The 18,861-nt window shown below is 36.2% G+C and overlaps 1 long non-coding RNA gene across 1 annotated transcript; it reads left to right on the forward strand.

Annotated features, from left to right (window-relative positions):
• The first annotated feature begins 12,795 nt into the window (after positions 1–12,795).
• On the forward strand, positions 12,796–17,042 carry LOC149414022 (uncharacterized). Its single transcript, XR_016304052.1, has 4 exons — positions 12,796–12,887; positions 14,796–15,023; positions 15,536–15,688; positions 15,799–17,042. It is a non-coding gene; the product is annotated as an uncharacterized LOC149414022 (long non-coding RNA).
• The last annotated feature ends 1,819 nt before the right edge of the window (positions 17,043–18,861 follow it).

Genomic DNA, 18,861 nt, shown 5'->3' on the forward strand with positions numbered 1-18,861 from the left:
GGCCGCGTTGTCCGCGTGTAAAAGCATTTTGAAATAAAAGTAGGACAACAGCCAGTCGCTCCGCGCGTACGTATCTCGGCTCTCAGCGCTTGGATCTCGTATTTCAATTTAAAAATGTCCCTACAATACACTTGGTATAAAAGAACGATAGAAAGATAATGTGTTTCGCAAACTCGCTCGTAACGCGCTTCTTCGTGTATTGAGTATTTGAGGGCGTTCCGCGTTTGAACTAAGGTAGAATTCTTGTATTGTCCTGCCCTGCGCGATTGGTGTTATTCGCGTAGCAGGGACAGGAATAAATTCGGTTTAGGGGAGTCACTCGAATAACCAAAATTGAACTTGATTTAGACTAATTTAGGGCTGGGAAATCCGAATCTGTAAGAATTAGGTGGGGATCGGCACTATAAACTGAGTTATAGGAACTTGAAATTTCGTACGCGATACATAGAAACCATGTTTTATTTATCAACTATGAATTAAAAAGAATCAAATTCACCACTATTTTATATTTTAATGAATTATTATTATTGTATGGCAACACTTTTTATTTTTTTGGATAACACTGCTGAAATGTCAAAAATACTTTGTACCATGATGTATCTTTTGGTTTTTGAAACATATTGATATTTTTTGTTAAAAATAGTGTAGTAAATAATGTTGGTTATTTTTATTTAATTTAAAATATATCTTTACAGAGGCACACCGTTTGGTTGGAAACATCGATATTAACTAACGGGTAATTGATTCCATCAATAAATTGGATTTGGAACAAGATATTCCACTATCAAAGCCAAGTTTTCAGCTTCACTTAAGCCGAGTATGAAGAAACATGCGCTTTCTCACGGTGGGGGTAAACCGATCTCATGTTCCGACTGCAACTATTCATGTTCACGAATGTTCGATTTGAAGATTCACATGATGACACACAGTGGCGAGAGACCATTCGCATGTTCCTTGTGCAACTTTTCATGTTCGCGAAAGTCTGACATAAAGCGACACATGCTAACTCACAGTGGAGTTAAACCATTCTCGTGCTCAGAATGTAGCTATTCGTGCGGGCAAAAATCACAGTTAAAGCGACATATTTTGACTCACAGCATAGAAAAAACATATCAGTGTTCTGTATGTAACTATGCAAGTTCACAACAACCGTATTTAAAGCGACACATGCTGACTCATCGTGAAGTAAAACCATTCGGATGTACCAAATGCGACTATTCGTGTAGCCGGATGTCGCATCTGACGAAACATGTCTTGACACACAGTGTTGATAAACCATTCTCCTGTTCTGACTGCAGCTATTGTTGTTTACGAGCTTCTACTTTAAAGAAACACAGGCTGACTCACAGCGGAACGAAATACTTTTCTTGCCCCAACTGTGACTATTTATGTTCACAGAAGTCACACCTGGCTAAACACATACTGACTCACTGAAAGGTAAAAGCAGAATGGTGATTCGACTGCAACTCTGTCAAAAAATTCTAAATATAAATTATACACATAACCTTGTATCATATATTATGTTATTTTTAACTAAATTATTTGATATTCTTGCTCTAAATGTTTTGGAAAAATAACAAATAAATACGTTTCAAGTAATGTTTCCATTCTGAATACTGATATTTAACCAGGGCAATACTTATAATATTATATTCCACTCTGGAACTTATCGTAAGAGTAAGAACTATACATAATGTTGAATTATTGTATTACAAATTAAGACGACGCGCTTTAGGCCGTCAAGATTAAAATATTAAAGTAATAGTAACAAAATGAATAAGCTAAATATGCAAGTAAATGACAAATAAGAATGGGGAAAAGGTAAATACATATATGTTCATAAACGATTTGTTATTGTCACACCTGTACTGGTGAGACACCGATTAGGTAGGTACAATGTTGCTTCTCTTTAAATAAAGGGCTTCATCACAATATCAGCTTAATATGATTAAATGTTTTTTTTAAGTGTTTATATTGGTCATTAAAAATGTCTACTTCATTATAAGAGCCATGTATAATGTTATACTTTCTTAATGTTCGCGGTACACGAGAAAATATCCTGTATTTGTGTGGTAGGCTTTAATATAGAAAATGTCCTTCATCCTCCTTGTTGATTTTTTTCATGGTATCTTGATGTTAATTTGGGATAAAATGTTTGGTGTATCAACTGATGCATGTATAATTTTGTTTAGAAGCAGTACGTCAGAAAGTTTACGTCTGACCATATGAATCACAAATCCGGAACAACCGATCCTTCCTCAGGTCAAAAAGTATATATTTTACCCTGATAAAGGAACGGTTGTTCCAAAACATGTAAGCGTTTTTCTAAAAAATAAATAAATAGTTGTGCAAACAAAGTTATCTCGTTTCATTTGTTTATGATATTCGTATAACCACAAAGTTATATGCACTTTCAAACGTAAGAAATAATATTTTCGTTCAAGAAGATACGTTTGGTAATACAATACACTGTTTCTTTGAGTTTATTAAAGAACTCTTACATTTTGAGAAGAGTGTCTTCTACTTTGGAACGCGCTGCAAATATTTAGCCCTTGTTTACTTACATATAAGTATATATACCATCAAGGGCCTTGTTTATTATTTTTAATATATTTGCACAGCTTGCTTCCAGCACCGCGAAAATGATACTTCTAGTGTAGGTATGAAGAAATTGGCTTAATATTTTCATAGGTTTATCTCTAAAGATAGTGTGTTGTTTTTATTTATTTATTTATTTAACCTATTCCGTCCTAACCGCCACAAGTTGGCACGGCTAGCTATCTTTGGGCTGCCATATTTTATGCCTCTCTTTAAAATATTTTTTTTTATGTAAATTGGGACATGCATTACCATTGTTTAAAATGTACAAGTTATTAGCTAAGTGCACAACCATTTTATTTTACAGGGCACTGCCTAGCACCTAGCGGTCAGTAGTAAAGCTAGGGCCTATTGTTAAAACAGGTGTTTTAATTACCATTGGCGTCTATGACAGTATTTTGTTTGGATAATTAGATTGTCAATGTGTGTTATTTTGATTAGGTTATAAAAAGCCTCGCAGAGTGGATTTTTTCACTTCTTCTCTCCAAAAAATAGTAACAGGCAGGAATTATGGTCAACTGACCACCTGTAAAAGTGTTTTGCCCGGGTCGGGAATAAATTTAAACTCGTAACATTAAATAAAGTACAAATGTAGTTTTGTGCAACCAAAACCATGCGTCTGTTATTCTGAAGACTCCATCAAGCCCCAAACTATTCTCAACATGGTCCTAACGAGCGGATGGATATAATCAGAGGATTTATCGGAAAAATGAACCAGCACCAAACAAAAGGCTTTTGATGGAAAAATTGATGCCAATTCCAGAAGAAATTCAGATGAGTAACCTTGTGCCTTCCTATCTTTTTAATCATTTCCAAGTTCAAACAAGCTATGTTTTACTGTGTATTTTGCTAATATAATAATTTGAAAAGAAAAAAACGGCTACCCACAGCATAGATGCAAGTCATTGTGTATTATTATTGTTGGTTTTTTAAGGTTAGGTAGCTCAAACATATTATTTGTAAGAATTTGTCAAGGTACGGCTGGATTTGGTTATTTCATTATTTGTGGTTTCAATTATAATACGAATGCGCAGAAAATATTTTAAAAGGAACATTTTTTTTTTGGTTTTTACGCAATTAAGATGGATAATATGAAATCGCTAATCGCCAAACGAGGAGTTTTAAAAGGTAAACTCACGAGGTTCGGGGATTCAATAAATAGTTTATCGGTAAACGAGATCCAAATTAGGTACGAAAAAATTGAAAACGTATTAAACCAGTTTGAATTAATTCAAGATCAAATAGAATCTCTACCAGATTCTGACGACATCGAGAATAATTCCCAAAGGGAAAGTTTTGAGAATCAATATTATTCGATTTTAGCGAAAGCAAAAGAAATGTTACAATCCGTTGAGCAAAACAAGGTAGCAATAAAACTTCCTAACCTCCAATTAAGGGAATTCAATGGTGATCAAAAAACATGGGTAAACTTCTTAGAGACATTCAAGACACTGGTGCATAATAATCAAACGTTAAATAATGTGCAAAAATTCTATTATCTGCAATCCTGCTTAAAGGGGAATGCAGCGAAAGTGATCGCCAATTTCGAAGTATCAGATTTAAATTACGTGTCAGCCTGGGAATTGTTGCAACAAAGATTTGCAAATTTACGAACTACCGTTCATAAGCATATACAAGCTTTGTTTCAACTTAAAGAAATGAAACAAGAGGATCCGGTAGCCATGCGCTATTTAATTGATGAGACTAATGTGAACCTAAAGGCTCTGCAAAATTTAGGCTTAAAAATTGATCAATGGGATGTATTAATTATTTATATAGTTTCTAATAAATTAGACGCAATATCGCGAAAGCATTGGGAACAAACAACATTACAGGAAGAATTACCAACGTTAGGAGAATTTCTCAAGTGTCTAACGTCGAGGGCTCAAGTTTTAGAATTAATGTTACATACAGAATCGAAAAAAAATGTTACCTACCCGAAAATAAATGGCGGCAACAATAACATTCCTAGAAAGGAATCAGTTTTCTTAGCAGCCGCCCACAATAATTGTATATGTTGTCACGATAAAGGACATAAAATTTATTATTGTAAAAAGTTTTTAAAGTTAACTTCAGGAGAGAGAAGCCAAATGATAAAGAGGTGTAGGGCCTGCTTCAAATGTTTGAGGTTAGGGCATACGGCCTCATATTGTAAAATTAATATGCAATGCAAGCTATGTGGTAGCGATAGCCACAACACGTTATTGCATAAAGGGAATCACCCGAGTAATGATTCCGATAAAAATGGTGAAGCCTGCCCTGGAGGTAGCGACCATATGGAAACTGAACGAGTTTCAGTGTCCAACCACTCCGCCTTGGTGAAGGCGGAAAAAACTGTGTTATTGTCGACAGCAATCATAGGAGTGTTGGATCGCAATAATGAAATGCATAAAGCAAGGGTATTAATTGATTCAGGAGCCCAATCAAATTTTATGTGCGAAAAGTTCGCAATAAAATTGAATTTGAAGTGTGAAAGCATAAACAAACCCGTGTCGGGTATACATAACAACGTGACCCATATAAAGAAACGGGTTACAATTAAAATGAAATCTTTAAAAACAAATTATAAACAAGATATCACATGTCTAATATTGCAGGAAATAACTACAAATTTACCACAAGCAACGGTGGCCAGGAAGGATTTCAAGCTTCCGCCAGGATTGGAATTGGCGGATCCAAACTTCAACATAGCAGCACCAATTGATATACTGTTGGGCGCTGAGAGTTTTTGGGAGATCTTGAAGAATGATCGGCTAAGATTGGATACCGGACCTACGCTCCAAAGGACAGAATTAGGATGGATCATCTCGGGCCCGATCAACGCTCACCATAAAAAAAGGCCAGTACCAGAAATCTGTAGTTTATCAATAAATACATTGTCAAATCAAGTTGAAAAATTTTGGAAAATGGAAGAGGTGATGCCTCCAAGTTTTTATAACCACGAGGAGAAAGCTTGTGAAGCCGACTTTGTAGCCACGCACACCCGAGAGAGCGATGGTAGATACGTAGTGAGTTTGCCGCGCCGGCCGTGTGTCAACCAACTTGGTGACTCATTAGGCACAGCGGAAAAAAGATTCAAAGGTTTGGAAAGAAAATTTTTAATGAATCCTGAACTGAAATCTCAGTATGCTCAATTTATGAAAGAATATGAGCAATTAAATCACATGGAGCTATGTGAGAAAACAAAGGACCATTCCTATTTTTTGCCGCATCATGCGGTAATAAAGGAAGCGAGCAGCACTACTAAAGTGCGTGTAGTATTTGACGGATCGGCTAAAACGTCGACCGGTATTTCCCTGAATGATGCATTAATGGTAGGAGCTGTTATTCAAAAAGATTTATACACTCATCTTTTACGTTTTAGGAAACATAGATACGTCATGACGGCGGACATAGAAAAAATGTACCGTCAAATCAACGTATGCCCAGAGGATCGCAGCCTGCAGAAGATTTTATGGCGCGACTCTCCAGAAGAGGAACTCAGACATTATAAATTGAAGACAATCACCTACGGTTTGGGACCTTCCTCTTTCCTGGCAACTAGATGTCTACGGCAAATCGGTATGGACAATCGCATTAAATTTCCCGTAGCAAGTCAGGTCATAGAAAACGATTTCTACATGGACGATCTGTTGACCGGAGAGGACGACTTGGACGCATGCGTCAGGTTGAAGCAACAGGTACATGATATTTTACTGTCCGCCGGAATGACCCTGCGGAAGTGGAGATCGAATATTTCGGAATTGTCATCTGGGTCGGGCCAGGGTGAAATTGCTGGGAAAAGCAATGGTGAACAAAGGATCACTAACAATTCCAAAATTGAAAAGATCCTAGGTTTGATCTGGGATAATGAATCAGATTGTTTATCATATGAAATTAAAAGACCGTCAAGTAAGACGGAAAGTAAGCGTCAGATATTGTCGTGCATAGCTTCAACTTTTGACCCATTGGGTCTCCTAGGCCCCATAATAGTGGTGGCCAAATTAATTATGCAGAAATTATGGCAATCAAAAGCAGCATGGGACGACACACTACCTGATGAAATTTTACTACCCTGGAGGACCTATCTAGGTGAACTATCACAACTAAATGTATTGAAAATCCCGAGGGGAATTAACCACGGAGCGCCAAGGAATATACAATTACACGGTTTCTGCGACGCTTCGGAAAAAGCATATGGAGCCTGCGCTTACGTCGTCTCAACTGATCAAGAGGGTAAGCGACATGCACATCTACTTACTTCTAAGTCTAGAGTAGCACCACTGAAATGTATTTCACTGCCCAAGTTGGAACTATGCAGTGCTGTGCTACTAGCCAAACTGATTAGAAATATCAAGTTGGAGTTAAGTATAGAGGAATCGGCCACTCATTACTGGTGCGATTCAACTATAGCATTATGCTGGTTGAGGGGTCAACCAGCTCGGTGGAACACTTTTGTGGCTAACCGGGTAGCGGAAATACAGGATATCAGCGATCCAAACCAGTGGCGACACGTATCATCGGCCGAAAATGCAGCGGATATACTGTCCAGAGGTACCACAGCTGAAAGGTTAGTCAACGCTTCAATTTGGTGGAAGGGACCAAGCTGGTTGACAGAAGAGATCAGCGCTTGGCCACTATCCAAGGTGTCCTGTTTGAATCCCCCTGAGATTAAGAGTAAAAATGTATTACTGGCAGCTAATGTTCAAGAATGGGAGATTTTCGAAAAATTTTCATCACTAACCAAATTGAAGAGAATTACCGCTTTGGCGTTGAGATTTATAAATAATTGTCGGAATCCTAAAGATAAAATCGGAGGCAATATAACTGTCACCGAACTAGAAGCAGCCTTAAAATGTCTGCTGAAATCATCTCAAGAACATTCCTTTAAAAGAGAATTAAAGGACTTGAAAAATCACAGGATGGTAAACAAAAATAGTAGATTGAAAGCCCTCAATCCTTGTTTATTAGATGGTTTAATTTGTGCAAATGGTAGACTAAAACTAGCTACGTACTTATCACATCAACAAAGGCAACCTGTAATATTATCGCCTACACACAAATTAACCGAATTAATCATAAGACATTATCATTATGTGCATTTACATGCCGGGCCACAAGCGCTGTTAGCAGAAATACGCTTGAAATACTGGCCCATACTAGGAAAAAATACTGTTAAACGAGTCTTACATAACTGTATTATATGTTTTAGATACCAACCTCGAGTTTGCCAGCAGATTATGGGAAACTTACCTGTTGAAAGAATCACTCCCAGTCGACCATTTGTGGTGACGGAGCTTGATTATGCTGGACCTATTGACATGAAGAGTGGAGCGCTGAGGAAGTCTCCACTTATCAAATCGTATCTTTGCATATTTGTTTGTTTTTCTACTAAAGCTGTTCATTTAGAACTTGTAACGGATTTGTCAAGCGATACTTTTTTAAATTGCTTAAAGAGATTTATCGCCCGGCGGGGTCAACCTGAAAAAATATTTTCTGACAATGCAACTAGCTTCAGAGGAGCTTCCAACAAGCTTCAAGAGTTGTATGCCAGTCTAAAGCTGAACAATGACAAAATTCATAGGTTTTTAGCAGATAAAGGTACAGTTTGGAACTTCATTCCTCCTAGAGCGCCAAATCACGGCGGGTTGTGGGAAGCTGCAGTTAAATCTACCAAGTTTCATTTATATAGAATTACCAAGAATAATCCATTACAGTTTGAATTATTATATACCTTACTTTGTCAGATAGAGGCTTGTTTGAACTCCCGTCCTTTAACTTCCTTGTCTGATGACGTCAACGACCTACTCCCCCTCACCCCCAACCACTTCCTTATGGGCACTGAGGCTTCTATCATCCCTGAATTAGACGTCCGCGAGCTACCAGAGAACAGACTAAGCCAATATCAAAAATTAAATGCCTTAATTCAAACTTTCTGGTGTAGATGGAAACGAGATTACCTTGCTGAACTACAAAAACGGACCAAATGGCAGGCCAGCAGCCAAGAAGTCATAAAAAAGGACGATTTGGTCATCTTGAAGGAGGACAATCTGCCTCCTGCATTATGGAGAATGGCGCGCATAACAGCAACTCATCCAGGACCTGATGGCGTAGTGAGGGTGGTTACCCTCAAGACGTCCCAAGGCATTTTTGTGCGACCTATCACAAAAATATGTTTGATGCCAATAGAATCAAACCAGGATCTGCATCTCCAGACCCGGCAAACTACAGACCTTCCCAAGGTCACAGCCTAATGTAACCAGGGCTGAACCGATGCTACCACACAGGACTACTGACCATAGAGCATCGCTGTGGTTGACCAACCTATATCCAGAAGCCACTGGGGCTTCCAGTCAACCAGGACCAGGGGTATTCGCTGCCTACCAGGACAGGGCACCCTTAATGTGAGACTCAACCCCCTGAGTTAACATGTACCACCCTTGACAGGATGATCACCACTAGACCGAATGCAGAGTGAACGGTCTACACAGTGCAGTGATTACAGTGTTTTTGTGTTCTATTAAAAGAAAAGAGTCAAGTATGAACTCATAAAAAAAAAACAGACTTCAGTTTTTGAACTGCTCTATACGGGAGCTAGAATATTAGTTAATTAAGTGATCTATATGTGTAAATGTTATTAATTTTATGAATTTTTATCAATCTTATGAATTATCAGGTTATGGATTTATTAATTTTATGGAATAATGTGATTAATTTTATGGATTATGTATTTGTATGAGGGTTATTATATTTTTGATTGTTTTAAGTTATATTCCCGATCCCTTCAGGTTTAGGTAGTTTAGTTATAATGAACTATTTTAATATTTGTTGAAAGTTTTTTGTATTGATATCGAAAAAAACCCACCAGTTTTTTTTTTCTCATCCCGGCGGTGGCAATATGTTTAAAATGTACAAGTTATTAGCTAAGTGCACAACCATTTTATTTTACAGGGCACTGCCTAGCACCTAGCGGTCAGTAGTAAAGCTAGGGCCTATTGTTAAAACAGGTGTTTTAATTACCATTGGCGTCTATGACAGTATTTTGTTTGGATAATTAGATTGTCAATGTGTGTTATTTTGATTAGGTTATAAAAAGCCTCGCAGAGTGGATTTTTTCACTTCTTCTCTCCAAAAAATAGTAACAGGCAGGAATTATGGTCAACTGACCACCTGTAAAAGTGTTTTGCCCGGGTCGGGAATAAATTTAAACTCGTAACATTAAATAAAGTACAAATGCAGTTTTGTGCAACCAAAACCATGCGTCTGTTATTCTGAAGACTCCATCAAGCTCCAAACTATTCTCAACAACCATCTAACGTCATTTATAAGGATTTTTTTTAAAATAATTTATTTGTTTTATATTTAAAACGAATTTATATTAAATAAATACAAAAACAAAAAGTAATGTCATTTTTATTGCATCAATAAATTAGCACATGTTTGCAGAATTAATTCAGTTTCAGTTAAAATAACTTTGGATGGGATGGATTAGTTCATTATATTGTTAAAATAATGAAGAACAATTGGCATTTTCTACAGGGGTAGGCAGAGAGGACGGACCGCCAAACAACTCAGTCACACCACACACTCCTTGCCTCATTCACATTCATACATCGTCTCATACATACTCTTCTATTATTCTGACTTTTGACATGGCCCGACTCAATTATCTGATTCACTTGGTCGTGCCAAGTCTTCCTTGGGCGTCCCCGACTTCTGCTACCATTCACATTTGCTTTATATATCCTCCTTATACTCCTTTCTTCGCTCATTCGCTCTACATGCCCAAACCATCTTAGCGTCCCTTCCTCATTAAGCTATCAGATAAGACTCATTAAGCTATCAGGGTAGGTACCAGCACTCCATTGTGGACTGCTTACTTCTGTTCTTTGTTAGCGCCGACTGCATTCAGTCCTCCATCAATGGAGTTACCTGCATTTACCCTTCTTTCAATATCTCTGTCAGCCTTCCCATCTCTCTAGAACATACTTCCTAAATACACAAACTCATCCACCTGCTCCAAGTATTCCTCATTCACAACTATATTGCAAACTGTTTTCGAATTCTCTCTTTTGGCGTAGTATATTAAATATATACATATATAAATGGTTCGAAATTTCGTTTTTGCATTGCATTAATGATGTTACGAGTGTTTTTTTTTAATTAGTACCACTTCTGTTGTATGTCAATACTTGTCAACTAAATCCAACATCACTCTTGCATTTTGATTTACTTCACGATCCGCATCTGGAATTTTTTCGGTGTAAATTTGACATGTGAGCTGTGATTTGATATCGCAATTACAGATCTGCCAGACCTTGATGACATATGCGCTGGCCTGTCCAGGCCATGCGGTACAATTCTTGAAGTTATTTTTCCCTTTTTTGTTGTTATTCTACCAATTTCACGCAAACTCATCAGCGATTTCATGATTCGACGCGGCTTGCCGATTTGTATGGAATATTGATTACGCTTGCCAGAAAGTCAACCGAGAAAAAAAAATTACTTTTGTAAATCAAAACGGCTTGGCCAGGCCACATTACACATTTTTGTTGAAAATTTCCTAAGTACTAATTCTTATAGACGTTTAGAACAATTTTGACTATGGTTTTTGGGTTTTAATGACTGATTTTAGTATTTTATTGGTACTCCGCTTTTCTGAAGGATAAACTTTAAAAAAATGTGTTAAATCAACCTGTTTGTGATTATTTCTATTAACATCCATTATTGTGTTTATTATTTCAATTTAAAAGCATTTAATTCATTTCTCTTTTATGATTTATCTATGGTTTAAAATAATTCTATGCAGAGATGGAGGATACCTCTAATGGGTTTTCGCTACGGTCCCAGTTAGCGGACACCGATGCGGAACCGATTCCTCAAAAGGAAAAGAAAGAGGAGAGGGTTTGTTATAACTATACTTAAGGGAGTTTAATATTATATGTAAAAGAAAAGGAGGAAAGAGTAAAAGAAAAAAAAAGTTACGTAGTTACAATTTTTTAAAACATTTATTAAAAATAAGTGTATAAGGTTGAGTGTTAGTATCTAGGCTTAATACTATTCTTAATTCTAATTCTTAAAAAATTAATTGTCCGTTTCCTTAATTCAAAATTATTGTTCATTCAATGTCTTTAAAAAGTTGTTTCGCGTTACGAAATAAACATACAAAAATTGTTCAGGCACTTCCCTTTTCGATGATTCTGGATTCTTCACGTTCGCACTTATCACTGATAACACAACTACTGGCACTTGGGCTGGTTCCGAAGGGCGGAGTCAGTTCAGCCTGGGCCAAGGCTCCGAAAGGCGGAGTGGGCAGGCAGCGACTCCTGAGAGGGCAGCTTCCTGGGCGGAAGTTTGGCGACCACTCTGGCTTCCTGGGCGGAAGTTCATGGGGTTACGGGAAGAGCCTCGGCGACCGCTCCAAGGGGGAAGGCAGAAGGTTCCTCGGCGGAGGTGAGATGGTAACTGTTCGTTGCTGAAAAATCTGTCTTCAGCAGCGCAATCCGGCGACCCTCGCACCCCCTGTGGTGGGGTGTTAAAACAATAGTGGTTCCGCTTTACACCACTTTGGTACGTTTTCGGGTCCGTGGCACTGGCGTTCTCCATTCTCACCGATAGATTTGTAAATTATTGTTAAATATTTTAAAATTACATTTTTACAATACGACCTTCAAATAATTGCAATATAGCCTAGCCTTTGGCGAAGGTTTTTATTGCCCTTGGGTCGCTGGCCTAACATTTTCGTATTTCATATTTATGACTTGATGAGGGTCTAGAGCTAAATCTGCAGACTAATGGGTGTATTTCTAGGTTGGCTTTCTATTTTTTTTATGGCGGTTACCGGCCAATCTATACAACTAAATATTTAAGTCTAATAATACGAACTGCCGCCTCCATCTGCGTGTAAAATTACGGAGAACATATGCGGGCGCACGTCTTCAATTTGGTCGATCTCTCAATTCAAGTCCTAGGGACATATCAGGATTGCTAAAGAATTTCTGAAGAAAAAAACTGGTTTCTCGAAAACTCAAAATACTTCATTGCTTATTTAAAATTAAATTAAATTCTGAATTATAATGAAAATTATTTGGAAGTGAACCAGTTCCAAAAATAACCGGATCAGAGAAATAATATCTACGGTTCCAGTGACGGAAAAGGAACGAGGGAAGGAATATCGACCATCTCTAATTCAACGTGCTTTCTGCGCTTTCTCTTTCTGTCGCTTTTTCTTGTCTGACACTTAGTATTGGTCAGGATGAAAATATTTTATTTAAGAAGTGAAGCAACAAAACCTCGGCGATAAAATACAGGTGTGTTCAATTCAACGCTTCAAGTAATAATTACTACTATATCACTTAATTATGCATACAAAAGCTTGTATTGCTTGTCACCTATTTGATATTGACAATATGTCTGCCGCTTGCGCATTATGATGTTAATTTTTTTGCTTAAAACATTCCTCGTTGAATATTAGACTTGTTTAAATGTTTCGATAAGTAAGTATGAGTTTGTAGGTTAGGAAGTACGGACAAATTATTAAAATAACCCAAACTAAACCCTAAAAGCTATTTTGTGCATGTTTACTAAAACCCCCGACTTAAATAGTTGTCTCAATTCGATATTTAAGTTGAAATCGTTGTTTTTTAATGATCCCTAGCATGCAGCAGAATTTTACAAGCATATCAAATATGTATTATAAGTTAATTATATATTTCCGTAACCGACGCACTTTTAATAGGCACAGATTAGGGAAATTACACTTCGTTTCTACTTAATTTCTAAAAGAAACAACGATTTGCGTTTGAAGAGATGATAAAACGATTCATTAAAATTCCACGTTTATCCAATTAAAGTTCAAAATTTACCTTATGATAAGATTCCTTTTGACACTTGCGAGAGATTCGCTTGAATCTAAATACGCGTAAATAACTTAATTAACTAAAACTAAGAACTTGTAACATATTTTGTGCACGTTAATACTTGTTTCTTGTAATAATTGGTGAAACAAAGTGTAATTTCCTAAATCTGTGCCTTAATGTGTGGCGGTAAGGAAATAATTACAGTTTTTTTTACTAAACTTGACGTGTTAATAATACAGATATACGGGACACGATTAAATTGCACCTTGCATGATGTAGAGTAACCCCTTGTCCTTTTGACTCGGTATCGACAAAAGCCGGAGACAATGTGTAGAAAAGTAAAGTGTTCTCACAGTTTCTCCTGTTTGCTGCGCAGCCATCGACACCATAGTTTCTCCTGTTTTGCCGCGCAGCCATCCTCACCTTAGTTGCTCAAGACTAACATTTTTTTCCAAAATGATCTTTAAATTCAAAACAATTTCTATAACCAAAACTTTCAGAGCCAACTGTCATCACTTTGAAACTTTTGCAATTCCCATTTTGTTTGCATCTGGTTGTTCGTTTTTACGAGGCGTATAATAAATCGTCGCATAATAAAGGATTCTAACTACGTCTTATCATATTCTGAGTTGTCAAAATTTGCAAATAAGATTTCTATTTAACATTTTCTGCTTTTAAGGTTCAATCTTGAGTAAAGTGTTTTAGTTAAACATATTTTAAAGGAAAATATTTCATACGAAATGTAGTAGAACTTTAAGCAATGAATTATTGTGAATTACTATCTGCACATTTAGGTATTTTCTAAAATGGTAAGTATACGTCCTATTTTTATATGTTCCTTAAACAAATGTTGAACTAACATACTCTCCACAAGATTCAACCTCAACATCGGAAATCGGTTTAGATAATGAGAAATCGTCTTTGCAAACTTTGACTCTTCATATCTCAGTAGAAGGTAAAGTAAAGTTAGAACCCTGTTCAACCAAAGTAGCATTGTCGAACTCTTCGTTCAAATTACGTATAATTAAAAGTATTTTCTTCATGCCGTGTTTTGCCATGTTTTCAAAACAGTTTTTTGGGCTAGTTTTAAATTATTTTTTAATTAAACCCAAAATACTAATAAGAATCAATCAGGCTATGATTTCGTAACTAGCTAGCGGTTTGAAAAATCTGGATGCCGACATTGAGGTTGCCTTGCTATTTGCTACTTTACTACTTTCAACAGCTAACGCCATATATGGATAGCCTAATATACCAATTTAGTGCCATCTATGGATTAGTCAAATATTAATATCAGGAATATTACAATTTCCATCGTAACTGTTTATTCATACCTCCTCTCTAATATTTCTTTTCCAGGTTTAAAGTCTGGTTTTCAGAAATGAATATCCAAGGATAACAGTACTTCTTGACGCTCTCACAGCCGTGCGATGGATCTTCCTGGTCCAGGTGAAGTCACCATCAAGGTGGAACCAGGGTCTCGAGATGAAAATGTTTGTGTAATACCCCCAACATACATAGAAATAAATATCCCAAATTTAAAGAATGAATACTTTGAAGATTTTCCAGAAATTAATCAGTCAGATGGTACGAGCAAACATTGTTATATTTTGTATGATAACTCAGTTTTCCAGTTTAAAAAAAATAGTATTAATTTTATTTTATTATATTTAAGACATAGATAACACAGAACTTACAAAAAGGTAAGAACTTAGTTCTTGATTTTTTTACATTAACTTCACACAGGGACCCAAAGCAAATAATTTTCCTTTGTTGAACTCCAGAACGAGGTATAGAAACGATTCTTTCCCATGTGACAAATGTTACCGTGGCGCGCGTTTGCTGATTTTGCAACGGTGCTGAAGGGATCAATAACGCAGGTTCCTCGGAGCATCTACAATTGAAATACAGATAGAACAAAGATAGCATGTCCATCTGACGCCTGTACTATATGAAATAAACCGCCCATTTCTGCACAGATTCGACGGTTTTTTCTGGGTACTTGTCTGCAGTTTCTATCTTACACAATTTTTCATACTTACCAAGAAACGAGGATAATATTTGTACATAATTCATAGAAAAGCGTACCAATATTACAGGTAGAATTAACTCAGAGACTGTTACCATTAAGGCAGAAACAGAACCCAAAAAAGACGATGGAGGGGGAATTATTCATTCTGATATAGACACAGATCTTCCAGATGTTAAAAATGAATGCGTAGATCACTCTGAAAGAATTATCCAGACAGCAGGTAAAAAATTTTGTTTGTATAAAATCACATTTTGTGGTTTTAAAGTAATTTCGTAGTTTTATGAATAAATTTATTAACACGTTTTATGATTTATTCGTTATCTTTTTCAGATTTTAAAACAAACCTCAAGACGCATCCTGTGGAAAAAACCTTGTTATGTTCCCATTGTAATTACTCCTGCTTATACAAGTCAGCGTTAGAACGGCACTTGCGCATACACACTGAAGAAAAACCTTTTGGTTGTACACAATGCGACTATTCGTGTTCTCAAAAAGGAAGTTTAAAAAGACACACGTTAACTCACTGTGGAAAAAAACCTTTTTCACGTTCATCCTCCAGTTATTCGTATTCTCGAGAAGTAAATTTGAAAGGCCGTAGGTTTGCGCAAAATGGAGAAAAACCTTTCTCGTGTTCCGAATGCAACTTTTCATGTTCTCTGTTGGGAAATTTAACAAAACACATGCTTACTCATAGTGGAGAAAAACCTTTTTCGTGTTCTAAATGTACGTACTCATCTTCACGAAAAAGTAATTTGCAAGTTCACATGCTTACTCACAGTGGAGACAAACCCTTTTCATGTTCCAACTGCAACTATTCATGCTCTAAGAGTGGAAGTTTAAAAAAACACATGCTGACTCACAGTGGAAACAAACCGTTTTCATGTTTAGACTGCAAAAAATCTTTTACTCAAAAAGATCATTTAAAAAGTCACTTACTGATCCACAGTGGGGACAAATCTTTTTCATGTCCCGACTGCAACTATACATGTGCACTAAAGGGAAATTTAAAGAGCCACATGATTACTCATAGTGGAGAAAAACCTTTTTTATGTTCCACTTGCGACTATTCGTGTTCTAGGAGTGGAAGTTTAAAAAAACACATGCTGACTCACAGTGGAGATAAACCCTTTTTATGTTCAGTCTGCAAAAAAAATTTTAGGCAAAAAGATCATTTGAAAAGTCACTTGCTGACTCACAGTGGAGATAAATCTTTTTCGTGCCCCAACTGCAACTATACATGTGCACTAAAGGGAAATTTAAAGAGCCATATGATTACTCATAGTGTGGAAAAGCCCTTTTCGTGTTCATTTTGCAACTTTTTGTGTTCCCGCAAGTTAGGCCTTCTAAAGCACTTACGCACCCATAGTAAATAAATTAAAACACCCACTACTTCTACTACTTTTAGCTATCGGAAATGAGATTGTAAATGTGTAAACCCTAATGACTTATGCTTCTCTAACCACTTTCAGTATTTACTGTATTAGTGTAAAATTTATTACATTGTCTTGTGTAGTTTTCATATATTGGTGACGTTTTTATAAATGTTGTGTTCGTGTGTAAAAGCATATTTTGTATGTGGTCTTAACTAAAAACTTACCTTTTTAAGCTGTCGTACCCTTAAATTAAATATACCATTCCTAAGAGAAAGTCCAGTTATATTCAATTTTCCAATTATGTCCTAAATCCTGTATCTAAATTTCGCCAATAAACAATTAGATAATTTTAATTAAGTGTTAATCTCAAGTGACCTACCAGGTAAGTATTGTACTGAATATTATCTCCATAAATATTTAAGTAATAACATAGATCACTGTAGAAATGTATTATTAGTTTGTACAGCGCCTTTAGGTGATTTTACACAAAAACGGCGCTATACAAGTCATCCAATTATTATTATTATTTTAGATTAAAGGGCATTTGTTATATTCGTATAATATTTTAAAAGCTTTCATTTATTTGTCTAGTTTTGTTCGTGAGAGTATCTGGGTTGTAATTGAAAGTTTTTTTATAACTTTATTCTGTATTTTTTATAAATCCTATTAAGTATGTAATGTGTTTATTTGTAACGAATTAAAATTGCGCCAACTTAATCATCACGTTGAATGTAACAATTAAGCCACTTTGTAATAAAATAATTATCTCAACACGCGTTGGACGCCATTGTAACAGAAAGGTTATAACATGACTCGGTAATCCACTACTTGTACCAAGATTCACTATATACCAACAAATACCAGGTGTGAGGTAGAAGTGAGATAGGTAGTATTGAAATAACTTAAGAATTTCACAAGATATCATTTATTGGCAAAGAATGAAACATTGATTATTTAAGTCATTAATTACGATTAAAATTAACTAGAAGATGAGACTCATAATTTAGGATTGATAACAATATCTCAGGGTGTGTGAAGTGATCGAAGATTCACTTGTACAGTTTGAATTAAAATCGAAGCACTTTTATAAGTTATTGTGACAAAGGAATACAACGATTATAATCTGACCTGTTTCATAAAAGGGCACCATGCAATTCAAAGATTGAAACTGCAAAATTTATAATGGATAACGTGATGTCCAGCGATAACATCAGCTAGCTAAACAGGAACAATATGTCCGCAAGATTCCTCCCATATTTCCTGGAGCAATCGCTCCAATCCTTCCAGATGAATGTGTTTCCTTTCCCGCTCTCCGTTTGGTACTGAACATAAATAAACCACTCTACTGGTACTGAAGTACTCGGTGACCGTCAGTGGCGCTGCTGGCTCCGATTTACCATAGACGGCAATCCCATGGACAGGTAGGCGATCCGAAGATAGATGTATGGATAAATAAACCATAATGTAGCGGGGCGAAAGTTTCCCCATATTTCTAACAGATATAATGTAAGTGTGACGGAATTAAGCTAATTTTTATATTCTCTTTACTTCTGTTAGTAGAAGATGAGTCATTCTACCAAATATTCCAATTAGTTTTCTATGTGCTGTTTAAGGCCAAGTGTTTGTCAAAATGTAGGCCCAGATATTTTCCACTATCTAGAATGTGAAGGTGTCTTTCGTCTATCTGTAATGGTTTATGCGACGGTGTAATTTATTTAGCTGAGAAATTATATTATAATTTTAAATATTCACAAAAATAAATAAATAAAATTTAAGAATCTGTATTTTATTTCAACCGTTCGCAACTATCAAGTATGTTAAAATAATAATAAATTTATAAATATTGGAAGCCCAGAATATTTTATTACATTTATTTACTTAAGTTTTTAATACTGCAGGACTGGAAGGATATCACAATCCCATTTCATGATATAATATGTAAAAAAAATATACGATGCAAATGTCTATGGTGGCAGAAGTCGGTGACGCCCGAGGCAGACATGGCACAACAAAGTGAATC

Source organism: Hesperophylax consimilis, chromosome 20 (genome assembly GCF_061612785.1).
Source record: "Hesperophylax consimilis isolate HC1 chromosome 20, BYU_Hcon_1.0, whole genome shotgun sequence".
Classification (NCBI taxonomy): domain Eukaryota; kingdom Metazoa; phylum Arthropoda; class Insecta; order Trichoptera; family Limnephilidae; genus Hesperophylax; species Hesperophylax consimilis.